The sequence below is a fragment of the Sorex fumeus genome, unplaced genomic scaffold, assembly GCF_029834395.1.
Source record: "Sorex fumeus unplaced genomic scaffold, SorFum_2.1 ptg000008l, whole genome shotgun sequence".
Taxonomy (NCBI): Eukaryota; Metazoa; Chordata; class Mammalia; order Eulipotyphla; family Soricidae; genus Sorex; species Sorex fumeus.
This window is the reverse complement of record NW_026606065.1, coordinates 44751896-44769119: the sequence shown is the minus strand read 5'-3', so window position 1 is coordinate 44769119 and position 17224 is coordinate 44751896.

Sequence of the window (17224 nt, the reverse complement as noted above, 5' to 3'; positions counted from 1 at the left end):
GTGGAATGTGAAGCATGCAATTTGCTCAAAATATTGGGCTCTGGCTCCAGAATGATAGATCACCAGGGTCAGTACCTGCTTTGTGTGTTGGAAACCTAGTTTCAGTCTTGAAACCAAACATATTCTGAGCAACACAAGGACTGGCTCCTGAGCAGAAAGCTGGGAATATCGTGTGTATGTGGCCAGGTGTTTCCATAAAAGTAACAAAACAAAACAAATTAGGTTCAATGAGAGATACTAACTTTGAAAGAAGAAAATTCATTTTTGAAGGATTGTTTTGAAACCTTTGGAGTCCTTCCAAATACCAGGGCAAGGAGATAGCATAGCATTTTGGTTACACACCAATGCAATAGATAGTGGTTCAATTCCCACTACTATAAGACACCTCTAGCATTGTGGAGGCAACCCTGAAGGTTCCACAACACTGCTGGATGCAAGCCTACAGTCCTCCAGCTCTGCTGGGAGCTGGGGGGATTGAGTAATCCCAGTACTGCTGGACCTGAGCAATATGGTGGTACATCACGTGACCTGTTTGGTCAAGTACCGCCAGATATGTGTCAAGGTACCTACTGTACATCACTTGGCAGTCCAGCGAAAAGAATACACAAAAATTATTTATGGACATGTACATAGAACACTATTTTCAATGACATTACTTATTAATACACATGTTAATAGAGATAGGGTGGGTGATAATACATTTGACTTGCTTCAGTCACAGGGGCAATAACTCTAATTTCAATCTCCAGCACCACATACAGGTCTGAACACTGTTAGGGATCACTTCTATCAGTGATTCCCCTCAGCACCATCCAGTAGTGCTCAAAAACTCACCAATAAAAACAACAGCATTATTTTATTAAATTATGCAACCTCTTTGACTTTCAATGAATAATGCAATCATTATTTGATGATACCCTATCCTATTTTAAAGACAATTGCAAATTAATGGCAAGCTCCATCTTATTTTTTATTCCACGACTATTTCACTTAAACCTAGCAGATCCTCTCTGAAAATTCTCATCATAAAGAATATTTTAGATATAAATATAATTTAATAATTTTTGTATTGTGTGTTTAATATTTGTCTCAAAATGTGTTTGTTCAAAAGGCAGTTAAAAAGCAACTGCTGAACTAAAATTACTGAAAGACTTTTTTAATAACGTAGGAATATGCCACATTTTAATAACTAAACATTTTATATGACTTTGATTAGAACATCTTTAACATGGCACAGTGTCTTAATTAGTAACCCTTTAGTGATCATACTTATTATTTTAGGGATCTCAATATGCAGACTTCGGCCTAATATTTAAATATGATGGAATTTATGCTCTATTACTGTAATATTTTCAGTCCACAAGACATAGAAATAAGCTTACATTAACTATTTTCCTATTAAAAAATAAGTGGAAAGATATCATTCTCTTTATTCTTCCTCCCATATGACTTTGAAAATTAAACTCATAAATAAAATGAGGGGGAGAATCATATTTTCTGCAAAATCCCTAAACAACTCATGTAGAATATGTGATTGAACTTTCTGCTTAGTGTAACAGAGAGATTAATAAAATCATTCCTCATTACTAAGACATGTCAATTCCTTAATACATCTAACTTTTCCATAATATGCTTCTCTTTGACTCAAAAGACCTTGTAGCTAATATCCTCTGCATGACTTTTCCTGAATGCCAATTATAGATTTAGTACTTTTACTGAACTCTGCTCATTTTTAACAATAAAAATTATTTTCCTTTATAACAAATGGATTTTCAATCAAACATAAATCTTACACTTTTTTGTAAATGTTTTGAAATAATTATGATTTAACAGGTCTATTAATTGTTTCCCAACTGAAATTTAATTCTTTAAAAATACTGTTCTTGTAAACCTAGCAACATAGCCAATATTGTCTCTAGTTAAAAATGAGTATAATGCTTTAGTAGAGAAAATATTTAAAATTATTTAAAAATTTCTATCGCTATTATTTTCTAATATATTAATAAGTTAATGTCACAATTGCATATTCTTGCTTTTCTCAGGTATTTTAACCAATAACTCTTACTATCTTTCCAATCTGTCCTACAAATTTTAAATAGAAAATCATTAAAAAGAATAAGACAAAATGGTGTCAAATTTGTATCATCAAAAACTGAATATTTGCAAAAAAAAACCTGAATATTTGCATGTCTAATCATATATAACATGAATTTATATAGTATATAATCCATACACTCTACATTTATTAAATTTTTATTCATAGCAATAAATTGCATCTCCATAATTAATACCTTTCTTATTTACTCTTTTGTCAGTGTTTTACTTTCATTCTTTTTAGTATATTTTTGATTCACCACCTTAAACTACAAATCCTCTTCTTTAGTGAATCAACTTTTATTCTCATATCTATTTCTTCTTCTTTTCCAAGCTACTGACTTTAAAGATGTTGCTTAATTTATACATTTCGATAGCACAGTGGTAGGGCATTTGCCTTGCACGTAGTCAACATGGCCCACCCGAGTTCGATTCCTCCGCCCCTCTTGGAGAGCCCGGCAAGCTACCGAGAGTATCTCGCCAGCAGAGCCTGGCAAGCTCCCCGTGGCGTATTTGATATGACAAACACAGTAACAACAAAGTCTCCAATGGAGACGTTACTGGGTCCGCTCGAGCAAATCGACAAACAATGGGATGGCCTTTACTTTACCTTTTACTAATTGCATCATCTAAGTTTAGTCATAAAAAAAAAAATCTCACTGACGAGACAGTGGGGCTTCACGGGATGGGGACTAGAACCGGCCCTTCTCCCCACTCCAACAAGACGCCAAGTTGTTGGATCCTCCGGTTTCTGAACGGCTATGTTCCCAGAAGCACACACAAACTAATCTTGGGACCCACACGCTTCTGGCAGAAATCCCTCTGGACTTAATTTAAAATATCAGAAATCCAGTATGTTCTTCATGATCAGCAATAGAAAACAAACTATCTAATGATGCATTCTCATCAGGTCTGAATGTTGGGGGGAAAAGGCCCTCCCGTTGATCGTCGATTTGCTCGAGCAGGCCCAGTAACGTCTCCATTGGAGATTTTGTTGTTACTGTGTCTGGCATATCGAATACTCTCGGTAGCTTGCCGGGCTCTCCGAGGTTGGGGGGAAATTCCAAATAATAATGGTAGATCTTCTGTCGAAAAATTGAATGTAATCAATGTAGAGAGAGAGAGAGTAAAGTGGAAGTCATCTGTCACACTGTCAGTGGGAAGGGTGAGATGGGGGTATACTGGGGTTCTTGGTGGTGGAAAATGTGCACTGGTGGAGGGATGGGTGTTTGATCAATGTATGACCAAGATGTAAACCTGAAAGCTTTGTAACTGTTCTCACGATGATTCAATAAAAAAAAATCTGTGACAAAAAATAATTATTGTATTAACCATAGTGAACCATAGTTTCCTTCATGTTAAAAATTTTTTAATGAATTCTATGAATTTGATAGTTATTTTTGAATTAACCTTAAACGCACACAAACTTATACACACATACACATATATATATTTAAATTGAACTTGTTGACAAAGTTGACTAAGGTAATCCAGCTAAAACCTGTGTGTAAATTTGAATATCTGCTATATAAATATATAAAAATATATATATATATATTCATACACATATATTAAAATTGAAATTGTTGACAAAGTTGTCTAAGGTAATCCAGCTAAAAGCCATGTGTGTAAATATAAATATCTATTATATATATACACTTATATGTAGTAAATATATATATGCATATATCTGTATAGAATTTTTACTTATAAGTCCTTATAAGTTAATATATAACCATATAAACATTTTCAATACATATAGAGAGTGATTCAAAGGTATATATCCATTTTTATCTATCTTATAAAATCCTGTCTTTTCTTACCAGAGGGAAAATAAGATCCTAAAAGTAGTATTAAGAAGTCATCTAATTCCTGCCTGTTTGCCTTGGGAAAATGAAATTCTCTCAGATAAATGTCTGCCTTATTCTTAAAGCTCTCCCGGGAAGAATTCTGTCAGCAGCCTATTTCTGACAAAAAGTCACCATATCAAAATGGTAAGTTCTTCATTTCCATTTAAATACTCTTAAGATCTAGATAATAAAAGATGCTTTGAATGAATTCACAGGATCATGGTAATGTTGACATTATATGGTAACATTTCTATCAATAAATGTTCTTTTGTATTTGAAAGTTGACAATTATTCCTACTTTTTGGTTTACAGATTACCTGACCATTATAAAACCTAAGGGAAATGGTGAGTACTTAATTATTTTTGATATGAACTTTCTGTATGTAGATATCCTTCAGTCACCTTTTATGGCTACTGTCCTTTCTCAGATAAAGCTAATGTAAACAGATTGATTACAACTGCTTTTTTAAATATTGATCACAAATAAAATCATAACTCAATTGTTCAGAATCAGTATAGTGATATGTAAATATTTTGTTTAAAAAGAAGCACCCTGAACTTTTAAATTATGTTATTCAAATATATTAATAAAATAATTCTGGAGTTATTAGTAAAATGAATCGATGTCCAACTTATAATAGGGAATTTATATGAGTGTATAAGCAGACAGACAATACACAATGAAAATGGCTTATGCTAAGATATTTCAACAACTGTTACTCCAAATTGTCACCCTCAAAATACCATCAAGATGAAAATAATGGCTCCTATAAATTGTCTCAAAAACTTTTAATAAACTTAATCTACGATCTGAAACACTATAATGCAACTTGACTTTATTTGTACATGTGATTTATTAGAAAATGTATTATAGTTTTGATGTTCCTCTTTCTTTATGACACAGATAAAAAAGATTATAACTTCTTATTTATATGAACTATTAGCTAAATATAGTATCTTCTGGTAACATATTACCACAAATCATAGTCATTCCTGACAACGTTTGCCATCAAATTGTCAAGTCCTGTTAGTTTAACCTTTTATTTTCACAACACAATTCTGGTTTTTGTATTATAATTTCTAAGCATGGCTAACATGTTGTTATCAAGTTTTTCACCTGCTTTCAGTATGTCTGTTCCTCAGTATTTTCTCCCTATGATCAGTAGGCGCAATTCTGGTATTTTTACTCACATATGTAAATTCTTTCAAATCAAAAAGTCACTGCAAAAGGTGCAAGTTCTTTCAGGATCTTATTCTAACAGACATGTTTTGATTGGTGATTTCTATAAATTTAATTTTCAATGCAAATCCACCCACATAAAAATTCATATATTTTATTGACCTATAGATCATACCTTTCATCTCTTTGACTTTACATGTCAATTCCTTTTTCTATTTTTATTTTTCCATCTTTATCTATCCAGTAAGACCAGTAATGCTTTGAGCCCTGGTTTGGTCATGTGTTTCAGTGAGATCTGAATGCACATTATTCTAAAATCCTTAAGTACTATATATTATTACTTTTTTCATGCAATTTTTATCAATATGTTTTTTCTCTTAGTAAAAAGATTTAGAAGATAGAGTTCATGATGTTATTTGTGTCTATAACATTGGATTCAAGTAAGTAGTAGATTTCTGATGAACATAAGTTGCTAAAAATAAATAGACAGATTATTTAAAAAGGTAGGGAAAATAGTATGTTTTCATTGTTTCATAGATGAAAAAATTATGTTTTCTATTGCTATAAAAGATGAATAATGTTTCCCTTTTTTTATAAACTATAGAGGATTTCCCTACATGAGAATAAACTAGCCTGAATTCCTACATGTGAATAAAAGAATAAGGTACTTGAATTTAAAACACCAAGATAATTAGCATTTCATTTGCCCAGAGAGGAAATAAAGGTCCTAGTTCATTCACTGCAACACTGATTTGGCACTCTCCCTGTCTCAGGAGTTAATAACAGGAGAGCACAGATTATTAAACAAAGTGCTCTCTACCCTGGTACTCCAATTTTTAGCATTTATTTCCACATTAATTCTAAAATTCAGTCTCATAAATCCAATGAAGCTTCTGCCTAGATAAATTATATATATCTGAATTCTTAATTTCCCTAAACAAAGAGTACACACCAACTGGTTCAAAAACATGTTTTCAAAGAAATTACTTAGGTCAGAATATTTGTAAGGATGATGACAAGTTTCACTTTCTAGCTCATGGATCTCCACAGCTAAACCCAATACATCTGCGACACCAAGTGACTGATCTTCTTAGAGATCAGGATAACTGTTAATTTGTTTTAGACATTACCTCCGAGTACTAAAACCAAGTCAGAACCCTGGTCCTCAGCAGGTCTGATGAACAAAACCTTCACTTCTAATTTCACCAAAAAAGAAACTCTATATATCATTCATCTCTTCAACTTGTATGTTTTCTAATATAAGCATGAAAGATGTTAATTTGCTTGCTACACTGCATGATATCCAAGTGACTCCTAGAAGGAGGCAAGACTGTATATTCAAAAATGTTAGATGCTATTAAAATACCAAAAATTTTGTGACTTAAAACAATATATTTTTATTATGTTACATTTCTGGAGAAATTCAGAATGTATCAAAGTGGACAAAAATCATGTTGACATAACTCTATTTTTTCTAAAGTTTCTGAGTAAGAATCAATTTTCTTTCCTAATTTAGTATCTTGGGCCTACACTTATTGGTTTGTGTTTCTCTCCTTCCATCTCTGAAGCCAGAACATTCACCATATCTTTCTTGCTTTATGATCTAATCTTTGTTTCCTACTCTTTCCTCTGCTTTATTAAACTTTGTGATTACATTTCATCTACCTGAATAATATAGTCATTAATACACTATTTGTAAGTCAGCTGATTATAAATTTAAATATTATGCAACCTTAATTATTGCTTGTGTATTTATAGTATTGTCAGATATTTTGTGTATTAGAATTGTTGATATCTTTGGGAATCTATTATGTTTTTATCACACTCCAATTTATTGCCTCCAAAGAAACATAACCTTTCCACAAATAGTAGTTTATATCCCTTTCCAAGGTCCCCCTTAATTTCTTCACAGTACAATATAATAAATTCAATAGTAAGTTCTCATAAGTATAGATATCACAAACTAAGTAATCCTAATGCCAGATAAGTGATACTTATGTTGTTAATCACACTAAGAAAAATTCTTTTCTCACCTAAAAATCATTGAAACCTTAGCAATAAATTAACAGGAGGCATAATGTAGTATTGGAATAGGCAATGGTCATCAGTTTCATGCAATCCTATTTGAAATGAGAAAATATGGAACCGACCAATCAACAGAACTTCAAACTTAGTTGATCAAAGCATTTTTGTCTTGCAATCCTGAGAAATTTCCTGATTATTAGTTTTATACTCTGTATTATTCTACCCCTTCTTCTTTTGAATCATCAGTGCCACGTGATTTTATCTGACTTTTGTTGCTGTTGTTTAGTTGTTGGTTTTTATTTATTTTTATTTTATTCTGTTTCTTGCAAGTAGAAGTCTGGGATTTCAATATTCTATTTTGTTCTTAGCCATGTCTTTTTGATATGGTCACAGTACTTATGCTAGTACAAGTACTTCCTACTATTTCACTACATTATACCTTATATATAATATGTTACATATATGTATATTTGCAAAAGAGTCTGGAAATTTTAAAATGCACTTGGGCAATTTGTATTTATCTGGAGAAAGGTTGGTGATTTTGAACCAAAATTTTATCTTTGACAAAAACTGAATTTTAAAACACCACACACAGAGATCTAAAAGGGATAAATCATTTAGGCTTATACTCATAACAGTGGAAAATATAGAAATCCAACACAGTTCTTGCTTAGAAGTCAACCTTGTATGAACATTGAATTTCTCCAAAATTCCATACCTATGTGTCAGTTTTTGGTGTCTTGTTTTTGTAGAAGGGGATTTTTCTGACTTATTTAGAGATAATATTAAGCAGGGTGGGGTGTATTCAGAATTCTATGAGTGATGTTTTAATGTTTCTTTTATTTTAATGAACAGTCTAATTAAAATTCCAATGTCTTTTTCAGGCACAATGGCTGCCCCCAAATATTCTTACTCCTGATTCTGTGCACGGGAATCACTTTTGGCAGTTTCAGGAGACACAGATTCTAGAGGGTTCTGGAATCAAACTGTTATTGGTTATGTGCAAGGTAAGTACCTTGCCAACTATACTTTAGCTCTATCTCCAAAATCCAGTTACTTTTCTAACTCAATCTCAAGGTTAACTTCCAAATCTAAAGAAAGAGAAAGAAAAACCTAAGCAAACAAGCAATAGGTCAGGTCATCAAAACACAAGACCTAAGACTACATAGGTAGAATCCTGTTCTTCAGCAGGATTTCCCACTAAGTTTGTTTGAAGCTATTTATGACACAGTCTTCCCTTGATGACAATAGATTTTTAACAGCAATGTCAGTTTCATATTTTCTTTGCAATTTCATTATTACTACATTATCATTTTACCTTAATTTTGTTACTTTTTATTCTTACTCCCCAGCAGTTGTATTTGTATAAAACTTTTCATCAGTTTTTTTCTTAGATTGGATAGTTTCTTTCTTTTTCTTTTTCTGCCCTCTGCTCCATATTAGGAGTCCTGATTTTATTTTTATCATGAACTATAGAAGAGTCCATGTGGTGTGATCCTGATAACTTTAGACTCAATAGTGTCAAATTTCATATAAATGACCTCTTCATTTTAAGATGCCAATAGTGACAGGAGGTGAGACACGAGTAGCTAGGATTCTGTAAACTAAAATTAGTTTTAATTTGAGAAGAAACAATCTTGATTTAAAGCAGAATGGAGTTTGGAAAAAAAAAGTTTTTTTCTCCTTCAGAACATACTCATTAAAATAGTATTTCAGAGAAATTCAACTCTTTATACATATATACATATATATAAAGTTTTATCTTTATTCAAAGAAATAAAATCATCATTTGAACATAGTCTAAGTCTAATTTTAGTAGTTTTATCATATGTTTCTTCGTAAAATGTAAATAAACCTTTAATGAATATTTTGCAATAAGTGATTAAAAAATGTTCACCTTTATTAGTCCTAAGATCAAAGTTGCTTCCTTTATTCTCACACAAAAGCACCATATATATATATATATATATATATATATACCTATGAATGTATATATATATATATGTACATATATATAATTTTAGTATCTATTCTGGTGTTAAACTTAGAAGAAATAGATTTAAAAAGTATTGCTGTCCAGAAAGGAAGAATATAATAGAAATAAAATATTTAGGTTAATTCCTTCTAATCTTGAATCTTATAAGATTATTTTAGTGACTTTTGTTTTATTTATTTATTTTTTGCTTTTTGGGCCACACCTGGCAATGCTCAGGGACTACCCCTGGCTCTGCACTCAGGAGTTACTGCTGGAGTCGCAATGGTCCATATGGGATAACAAGGATTGAGCCTGGGTCAGCCATGTGCAAGGCAAACACTCTCCCTTCTGTACTATCATTCCAGCCTTGTAAGTGAATTTTAAATTGATTTTATGAATAGTGAGCATTCTAGTTTTGAAATTAAAAACCTATCTTCTATGACTTTTAAATAATATTTCCAAATTGCCAGGTAGAATTCTGGGATTCTTAAGTATCATTTCCAAATTCCTAGGCAGAAATCCCATTCAGGGAAAACAAAAGAAAATACCAAATTGAACATTGAAAAGAGAAATTAATAAGCTTGCAACAAGTTCACAGCCTGCATTTCCAAAAAAAAATTGAATTATCTAGAATAGCTTCAGACAACAAATTTATATTCATATTTTATTAAATTCAGAAACACAATTAGTCATTATGAACATTGATGATACTAGACTGTGGACAATGAAAATCCATAGAAACAAACACAAATTTGATACTTAGAGATAAAAAACACATGAATTTAATGCAGTAGAATATATTAAATAACATATATTCCCATCTCCCATTCCAGTGAATGAATGAAGTAAAGTGAGACTATATATAGTGAGTGGGTGGGAATTTCAAAATCTAGATAAAACAATTAAAATTTAATTGTCTGTCACTAGACTTTCAATGGAAGACTTTTACTTGAGATAAATATCTGTGGGAAAGTTTATTATTATTGATTATTACTGATTTTCTAGGAATGGTTTCAGTTATTTTATATTCCTTTTGCATATACAAACTGAAGAAAAATTAGAAAAGAAGAAAATTAAGTTATAGGTCCACACACTCCTCTTTCCATCTTTAGGCTGTTTTATATCACATGTCTGGGCATGGGAGCATTTTCTCTTTCATTGACACTAGACAGGCTGTGTTCCTGGTTTTGGAAAATATTACAAAAATTTACAGTCAGAGACTATAAAAATATTGCTTCCCTTAGAATCAATTAAATTATCTTACAAGCCTATTATGCTATAAGTTACATCATATTGTGCAAACTACATATAGAAGATCTTTATATTGTCAAGCTTATTGTAGTATAAGATCAAACATCTTCCATATAGGTTTATCTAAGAATATTTTGTTATTGAGTTTTATTCTGCTATTAAAGAAAAAGAGCCATTACATATCTTCCTCTTTACTGCATACTATTCATCTACTGCAAGTTGTTTTTCCTTTCCCCGCATTCTGGGGAAAGACTGGTAAATCTTACCCCAAATGAAGTGATGTTGCAGCTTGAAATGATCTTAGCCTGAAGCCCAACAACTGTCTGGAACAAAGTTGCAATCAAACCACAGCTTCAAACTGTGTGAGTGATAATTAAATACTCATATTAAGTCTCTATAATTATAGTATTTTTCACTTTTATAGCAAAGATTTGTAATATTATAATTGTATTCCATTAAAAGAATCCCATTCAGTATTCTTTATAATTTTAAAAAATGCTTTTATTAGTCTTATTTTGTCAAAACAGTGATCATATTAATATTTCAGTGAGAAATTTGTCTCTTTGGTCTTAAATTTTATGAGTACTTCATACATTTAGTATTTTATTAATATGTCCCTGAATTTTCTGCTATTTTCTTTTTTTAAAAAAATACATTATTTTATAATTAACAAATAACCACAGTGCCTTTACATACTGGAAATATGAGGGCTGTGTGAAAAAAAACAATAAAATGTCAGCTTAACAAATCATATTAAAAATACTTAAACTATGTGAAAGATTTGAGCTAACAAAATTTATTAACAATACAAAAGAAATATTGAGTTCATTATGAAACTCAGTCTGCAATTAATGTATGCAAGAACATAACTATAATGAATATACTTTTAAAGTCAGCTGAAAGAGGAAAAACACTAACTTATGGATATTTTCCATAGGAGTATTTAGACTTTGTTTCTTGTGGACTTGAGCAACTTCGGCCATTTTAACTAAAAATTATACAACATTGAATTGACATAAATAAACTTCCAATGACTGATTAGGATGTATATTAATTTGTGATTACAAAGAAATGTAATCCCAGGTAAATCTACATAATGAAGATTGGGGAGAATTTGTTATATGTACAAATATGTAGATTTGTTGCCTGTATCAGTCACTATTTTTGTTTTATAAAAATAAAATAAGAATGGCCTTGAATTACGTGGTCCTTGCATTTCATTCAGAGATGGACATGTTCTTCATGAATAACTCGAAACCCCCAAACGTGGAATAAGTTGTGAACAAAGTGCAATCTATGTTTTTGTGAAACTTAAATTTCACCAAGTTATTTCCCATATATGATTTAACTTGGACTTAGGCTATACGCCTTGTCTTATTGGCACATCTCAACAATTTTCATCTGCTATGGTTTCCATCTGTTTTGTCAGTGGAAAGATGTTTTTAATCATCCAACTCATATCATGCTGAGAAGCCTGCTGGGAAGAATCAATGGATATACACTTCTCTGTAATCCTAGTTTTTGTTTAGTGTAAGCCAAACAAGAAAAAGTCTGAATTGTAATATAAATCATCCAATTGTGAATTGCATTTTAAAAGTATTCTCTACATAGAGCTTTAGTTATTTTCTAGAGAAATATTAAAGACGTAAGAATTCTTCCTTTAGGATTCAACATAGAAATAATAGCATAATAGCCTGTCAAACATAAATTATTATCTACAGTGTTTATTATTATTATTATTATTATTATTATTATTTTCTTTCAGGATTCCTTCTGAGAGTTGAGGTAAAAAGAAGCATAAAAATATTCATTACTCACAAATATTCACTGAGCATTTTTAAATTATTTTCTGTGTATATCCAACTTATTGTCCAAATTATGCAAATGTTTAAATACACTCACGACAAGTTGAGCTGAATAAAACTGACAACAGAAGTTCAAGTTAACCAGAATTGGCTAACATAAAACAATTGTATACAATTATGAACCATACAGTGAAGTTTAAATGAAACTTGTTTTGGAATAAAACAGACCTGTCTAGAATTCTTGTCTCGATATTTAACGTATTTTTGTAAATTTGCAAGACTTCTCCCAGGGCTTTCCAAGTTGTCATATTCTCATACAAAGAATAGGATGTAGTTGCGCATTACTGTCAAAATGAGAACTCTAAAATCCATTGAAAATTCTGTTATGCAATAGGAATCAAATAAGTTTTAAGAACTATATTTATTGTTATAAAATATTCAATTTATTTATTATATACGTATAAAAGTTGGGAGTAGAGTGTATCTATGAATGCAAAAGAATTTCAAATGTAAAAAAAAAGCACCAAGTAGCAAAAGATTCTATGTTAAGAAACAAAGACATTCAGGACAAATTGTAAAACAGAATAGAATGAAGTCATTTGTAAAAACTCACAGAAATGTATATTTAGGAGATGGAATGCAGGCTTTTCTGATTTAATTATAGGTATGGTTAACTACTATGACATCTTATTATCTCATTCCTACTTTGGACAAACTGGCAGGCTACCGAATGTAACCTACCCACATGGCAGAGTCTGGCAAACTCCCCGTGGCGTACCCAATATGCCAAATACCAGTAACAACGATGGGTTTCATTCTCCTAACTCTGAAAGAGCCTTGAATATGGCACTTTTTAAAAAATCTCAGGGCTAGGATGAAGGAGACATTACTGGGACCGGCTCCAGGCAATCGACGGATAACAGGATGGTCGTGATCGTGATCGTGATGGTTAACTGTCTATTTCATTTAAATAAAATGGTTATATTATGGTACTGTATATTTTTAAATATAAACTGTACAGTAGGTAAATAGTAAAATAATTTTCCTTGAGGTCTAAAATTTTAAAAATCACCTGCATTTTCCCTAATGGCATTAAGTAACAACTCTGAGTTTTGTATTTGAAAAATTGCCATCAAAGATGTCTTTAGACCAAAATATATACCTAAGTCTTTGCCCAGGAGATGAATTCTGGAAATAAAATAATTTATCTTGCATTAGGATGTCCCTTGGTTACTATGGTAGTCTTCTAAAGGTGTTCAGAAACATTTACCTGATAAACATTTTAAATAAATTTATCAAAACACAAGAGCAAAAATAGCAATATTTCTGATAATTATTGATACATTTTTAATGTAACGCTGACATCAAAACAAGCTGTAATGCAAAACCAAAAATGAACAAATTTTTGAAGTTTTCAAAAATGTTTTTGTTTTGGAGAAAAAGACATATTTGGAAATTACATCTTTCTTCCAAATCAGATATTCATTTAAAAAAACTTAATTTATTATGGTTTTTTACTTGAATTTGCTTCTGGGGTAAATTCACTCACCATTGTATGCTATTTTTGAATATTTGCTAATGTTTTCTACTTTTAATTATTGAAAAGCAAATTTAGAATGTAAAACAATGGTTTTGGAAATTTATTTCTGATTAGTATATAGAAGAATGAAAAATATTCCATTTACCACTAATTTGGTAACAAATTTATTAAATAGTGAATTATTGCTCAGTAGTATTATTTTATTGAATCATGTGAGATCCAGCTGGCTGGAGCGATAGCACAGAGGTAGGGCTTTTACCTTGCACGCAGCCAACAGGGTCGACCCAAGTTCGATTCCTCCGCCCCTCTCAGAGAGCCCAGCAAGCTACCGAGAGTATATCGCCCACACGGCGCAGCCTGGCAAGCTACCCGTGATGCGTTCGATATGCCAAACACAGTAACAACAAAAAGTCTCCAATGGAGACGTTACTGGGCCTGCTCGAGCAAATCGATGAACAATGGGAGGACAGTGACAGTGACAGTGAGATACAGTTACAAACTTTCATGTTTGAATTATAATCATACAATGTTCAAATGTCCATCCTCCCACCAATGCACATTTACCATCACCGCAGTATACCTCCCCTTTTCCATCCTCCTCCTGCCTCCATGGCAGACAATGTCCCCCATACTCTCTCTCTACTTTGGGGTATTATGATTTGCAACACAGATATGCTCAGTAGTCTTTAAAAAATATTACCTCACTTATTACTTCTCAGTTTCTCCCTTAATTTTCTTTTCTTTTTTTTCTTTTTTTTTCTTTCTTTCTTCCTTTTTTTTTATATAGGAGTTCTGCTATTTATTTAGTCACTGAATAGGTTGATTGAATTGCGCATGAACTCCACATTACTATTTTTCCCCATTTATTATAATTTTATTTATTGAATCTCCATGAGAGCAGTTACAAAGCTTTCATGTTTAAGTCTCGGTCATACAATGAAACACCCGTACCTTCACCAGTACTCATTCTTCACACCCAAAAAACCCAGTATACCCCCATCCCACACCATCCCCTTACCTGTGGGGCAGATGAGTTCCACATTACTCTCTCTCTACTTTGATTAAATTCAATATTTTGACACCAGACCCACCATTATTATTTGGGATTTAACCCCAACACTCAGATCTGCTGAAAAGGCAACAGTAGACAATTTGTTTTCTATTGCTGGTTATGAATAACATATGATGCTGCGCGGCTGCAGTAATGGCCCTGCAATTTTGAAATTCCGAAATTTTAACAATTAAATCTGGAGGGATTTCTGGCAAAACCTGCTGGGTTCCAAGTTTTGTTCCTGAGTCTCTTGGATAGTGGTCGTTAAAGCAGCTTGATCAGGAGCCAGAGAGGCCGTTCGTGGGCAGTGGCTCAGAGTCTCATTGGGGCGGGGAGGAAAGTACCGGCTCCACCCCCATCCTGTGAGGCCCCACCTGTCTCATCACTGAGGGCCCAGACCTGACTGTCCAATGACCTCTAGTGGATGGCAGCAACCGAGCTGCCAAGGGGGAGCAGGCAGAAGGACAGCATCCTTTCCCCCCTGAAGTGGCCCGGCAACAGTAATCTCCTGTGGGGTCCGGACTCATTTTTGCCAAAAGCCGCTGGATTTTGAGATTTGTTTCTGAGTCTCTGGGATCATGGCCATTAAGCAGCTTGATCACGAGCCAGAGAGGCCATTTGGGTGGTGACTCGGGGTCTCATTTGGGCAGGGAGGACAGGGCCGGTTCCACCCCCATCCTATGAGGCCCCACATGCCAAGTCACTGCAAGATCAAACCTGACTGTCCAGTGACCTCTGGAGGATGGCGGCCACTGGGCCACCAGGGGGAACAGATCAAGGCACAAAACCTATTCCCACTTGGGGTGGCCCAGTGCTGGTAACCTACTGCAGGGACCAGACGCATTTCTGCCAAAAGCCATTGGGTTTCGAGATTTGTTTCTGAGTCTCTGGGATCATGGCTGTTAAGCAGTTTGATCAGGAACCAGAGAGGCCATGCCTCCAATTATATAGCTGAGTCAGAGGTGGTTTGTGGGTGTGTCTCCCACATAACTAAGTTTTAGTCGTTTACTTTCTTTGGCCCCAGGTTGTTGGGATCTGGCCAGAGGCACAGCGGCAATTTTGGGGTATCTGAAAGTCTGAAGGAGCCATCAGGCTGCTGATGCACTCATCTCACAGGTACAGATTGACTGCTGGAAGCACCATACCCCCTCCCTTAATTTTTTTTTTACTTTTTTTTTCTTTTTTATTAGTGAAACACCATGAGGTACAGTTGTAGACTTACAAATTTTTGTGCAAGTTATACAATGATCAAGTACCCATCCCTCCATCAGTGCCTCCCTTAATTTTCTTGATCAAAATGAATTACATTGTTCAATTTTCTAATATTGAAATATCATAAAATTGAGAAATGACTCCCTTTTGGTCAGTTACATCATATATATACAATGTATTATATTGTTATTAATATATGTATTATAATATAGTACAATGAGGAATTTTTATCTGTTGTTTATGAGAAATATAATACCATTCAGAAATTACTCCTGGTGGTGCTCAGGAGGTCATATGGGATGCTGGAGATACAATAATGATCTGGTGCATCTAAGTCAAGCACTTTACCCCCTTTACCATCTCTCCAGCCCCTTTCCTTTAAATTTTCTAAATTTATTTTAATAATTCAATAGCATTTCATGTTCAATTTGATACAATTAATGATTTGAATTCATTTGAAGTTAGAATTTAAGAAAGTTTGGATTAAAAATCGACTGTCCTCAAAAATATCTATAATTCAACTCATTTTTTACTTATGGTGTATAATTTATGTTGATGCACTTCTTTATAAATTTAAATGTCAATATTAATGGCCATAGGAGGCCAGCTATGTAGTATAGGAATTAAGGTTCTTGCCCTACACACAGACAACCACAACAGTTTAAATCTGGCAACACTGGGGCTGGAGCAATAGCACAGCGGGTAGGGTGTTTGCCTTGCACGTGGCCGACCTGAGTTTGATTCCCAGCATCCCGTATGGTCCCCTGAGCGCCGCCAGGAGTAATTCCTGAGTGCAGAGCCAGGAATAACCCCTGTGCATTGCCGGGTGTGACCCAAAAAGAAAAAAAAAAACCTGGCAACACAGTCTCAGAAGCACCACCAGGGATTATTGAAGAGCACTAAACCAGGAAAAGTCCTTGAGAACCAACAGGTATATCCCTCCAAACCACTCCACTAAAATAAGAGTTAAAATTAACGGTCAGTAGGTGAATTATGTGTTGTACTTTCATCTTCCTCAGCATTATGTGCAATAAAATTCATCCATTAAGTGTGTCGTTTGTTGAGTTTTGAATTTAATTCTGTCATTTAATTATCATATATTTCTTTATTCTCATTTAAATTAAATTTAATGTCCAATATGCATTAATTAGTATACAATATACATTTTCATTTTAATCCGGAGAATATTGAAGTAAATATTTTTATTTTAATCAAATGCTGATTATATTCAGATCTACCAT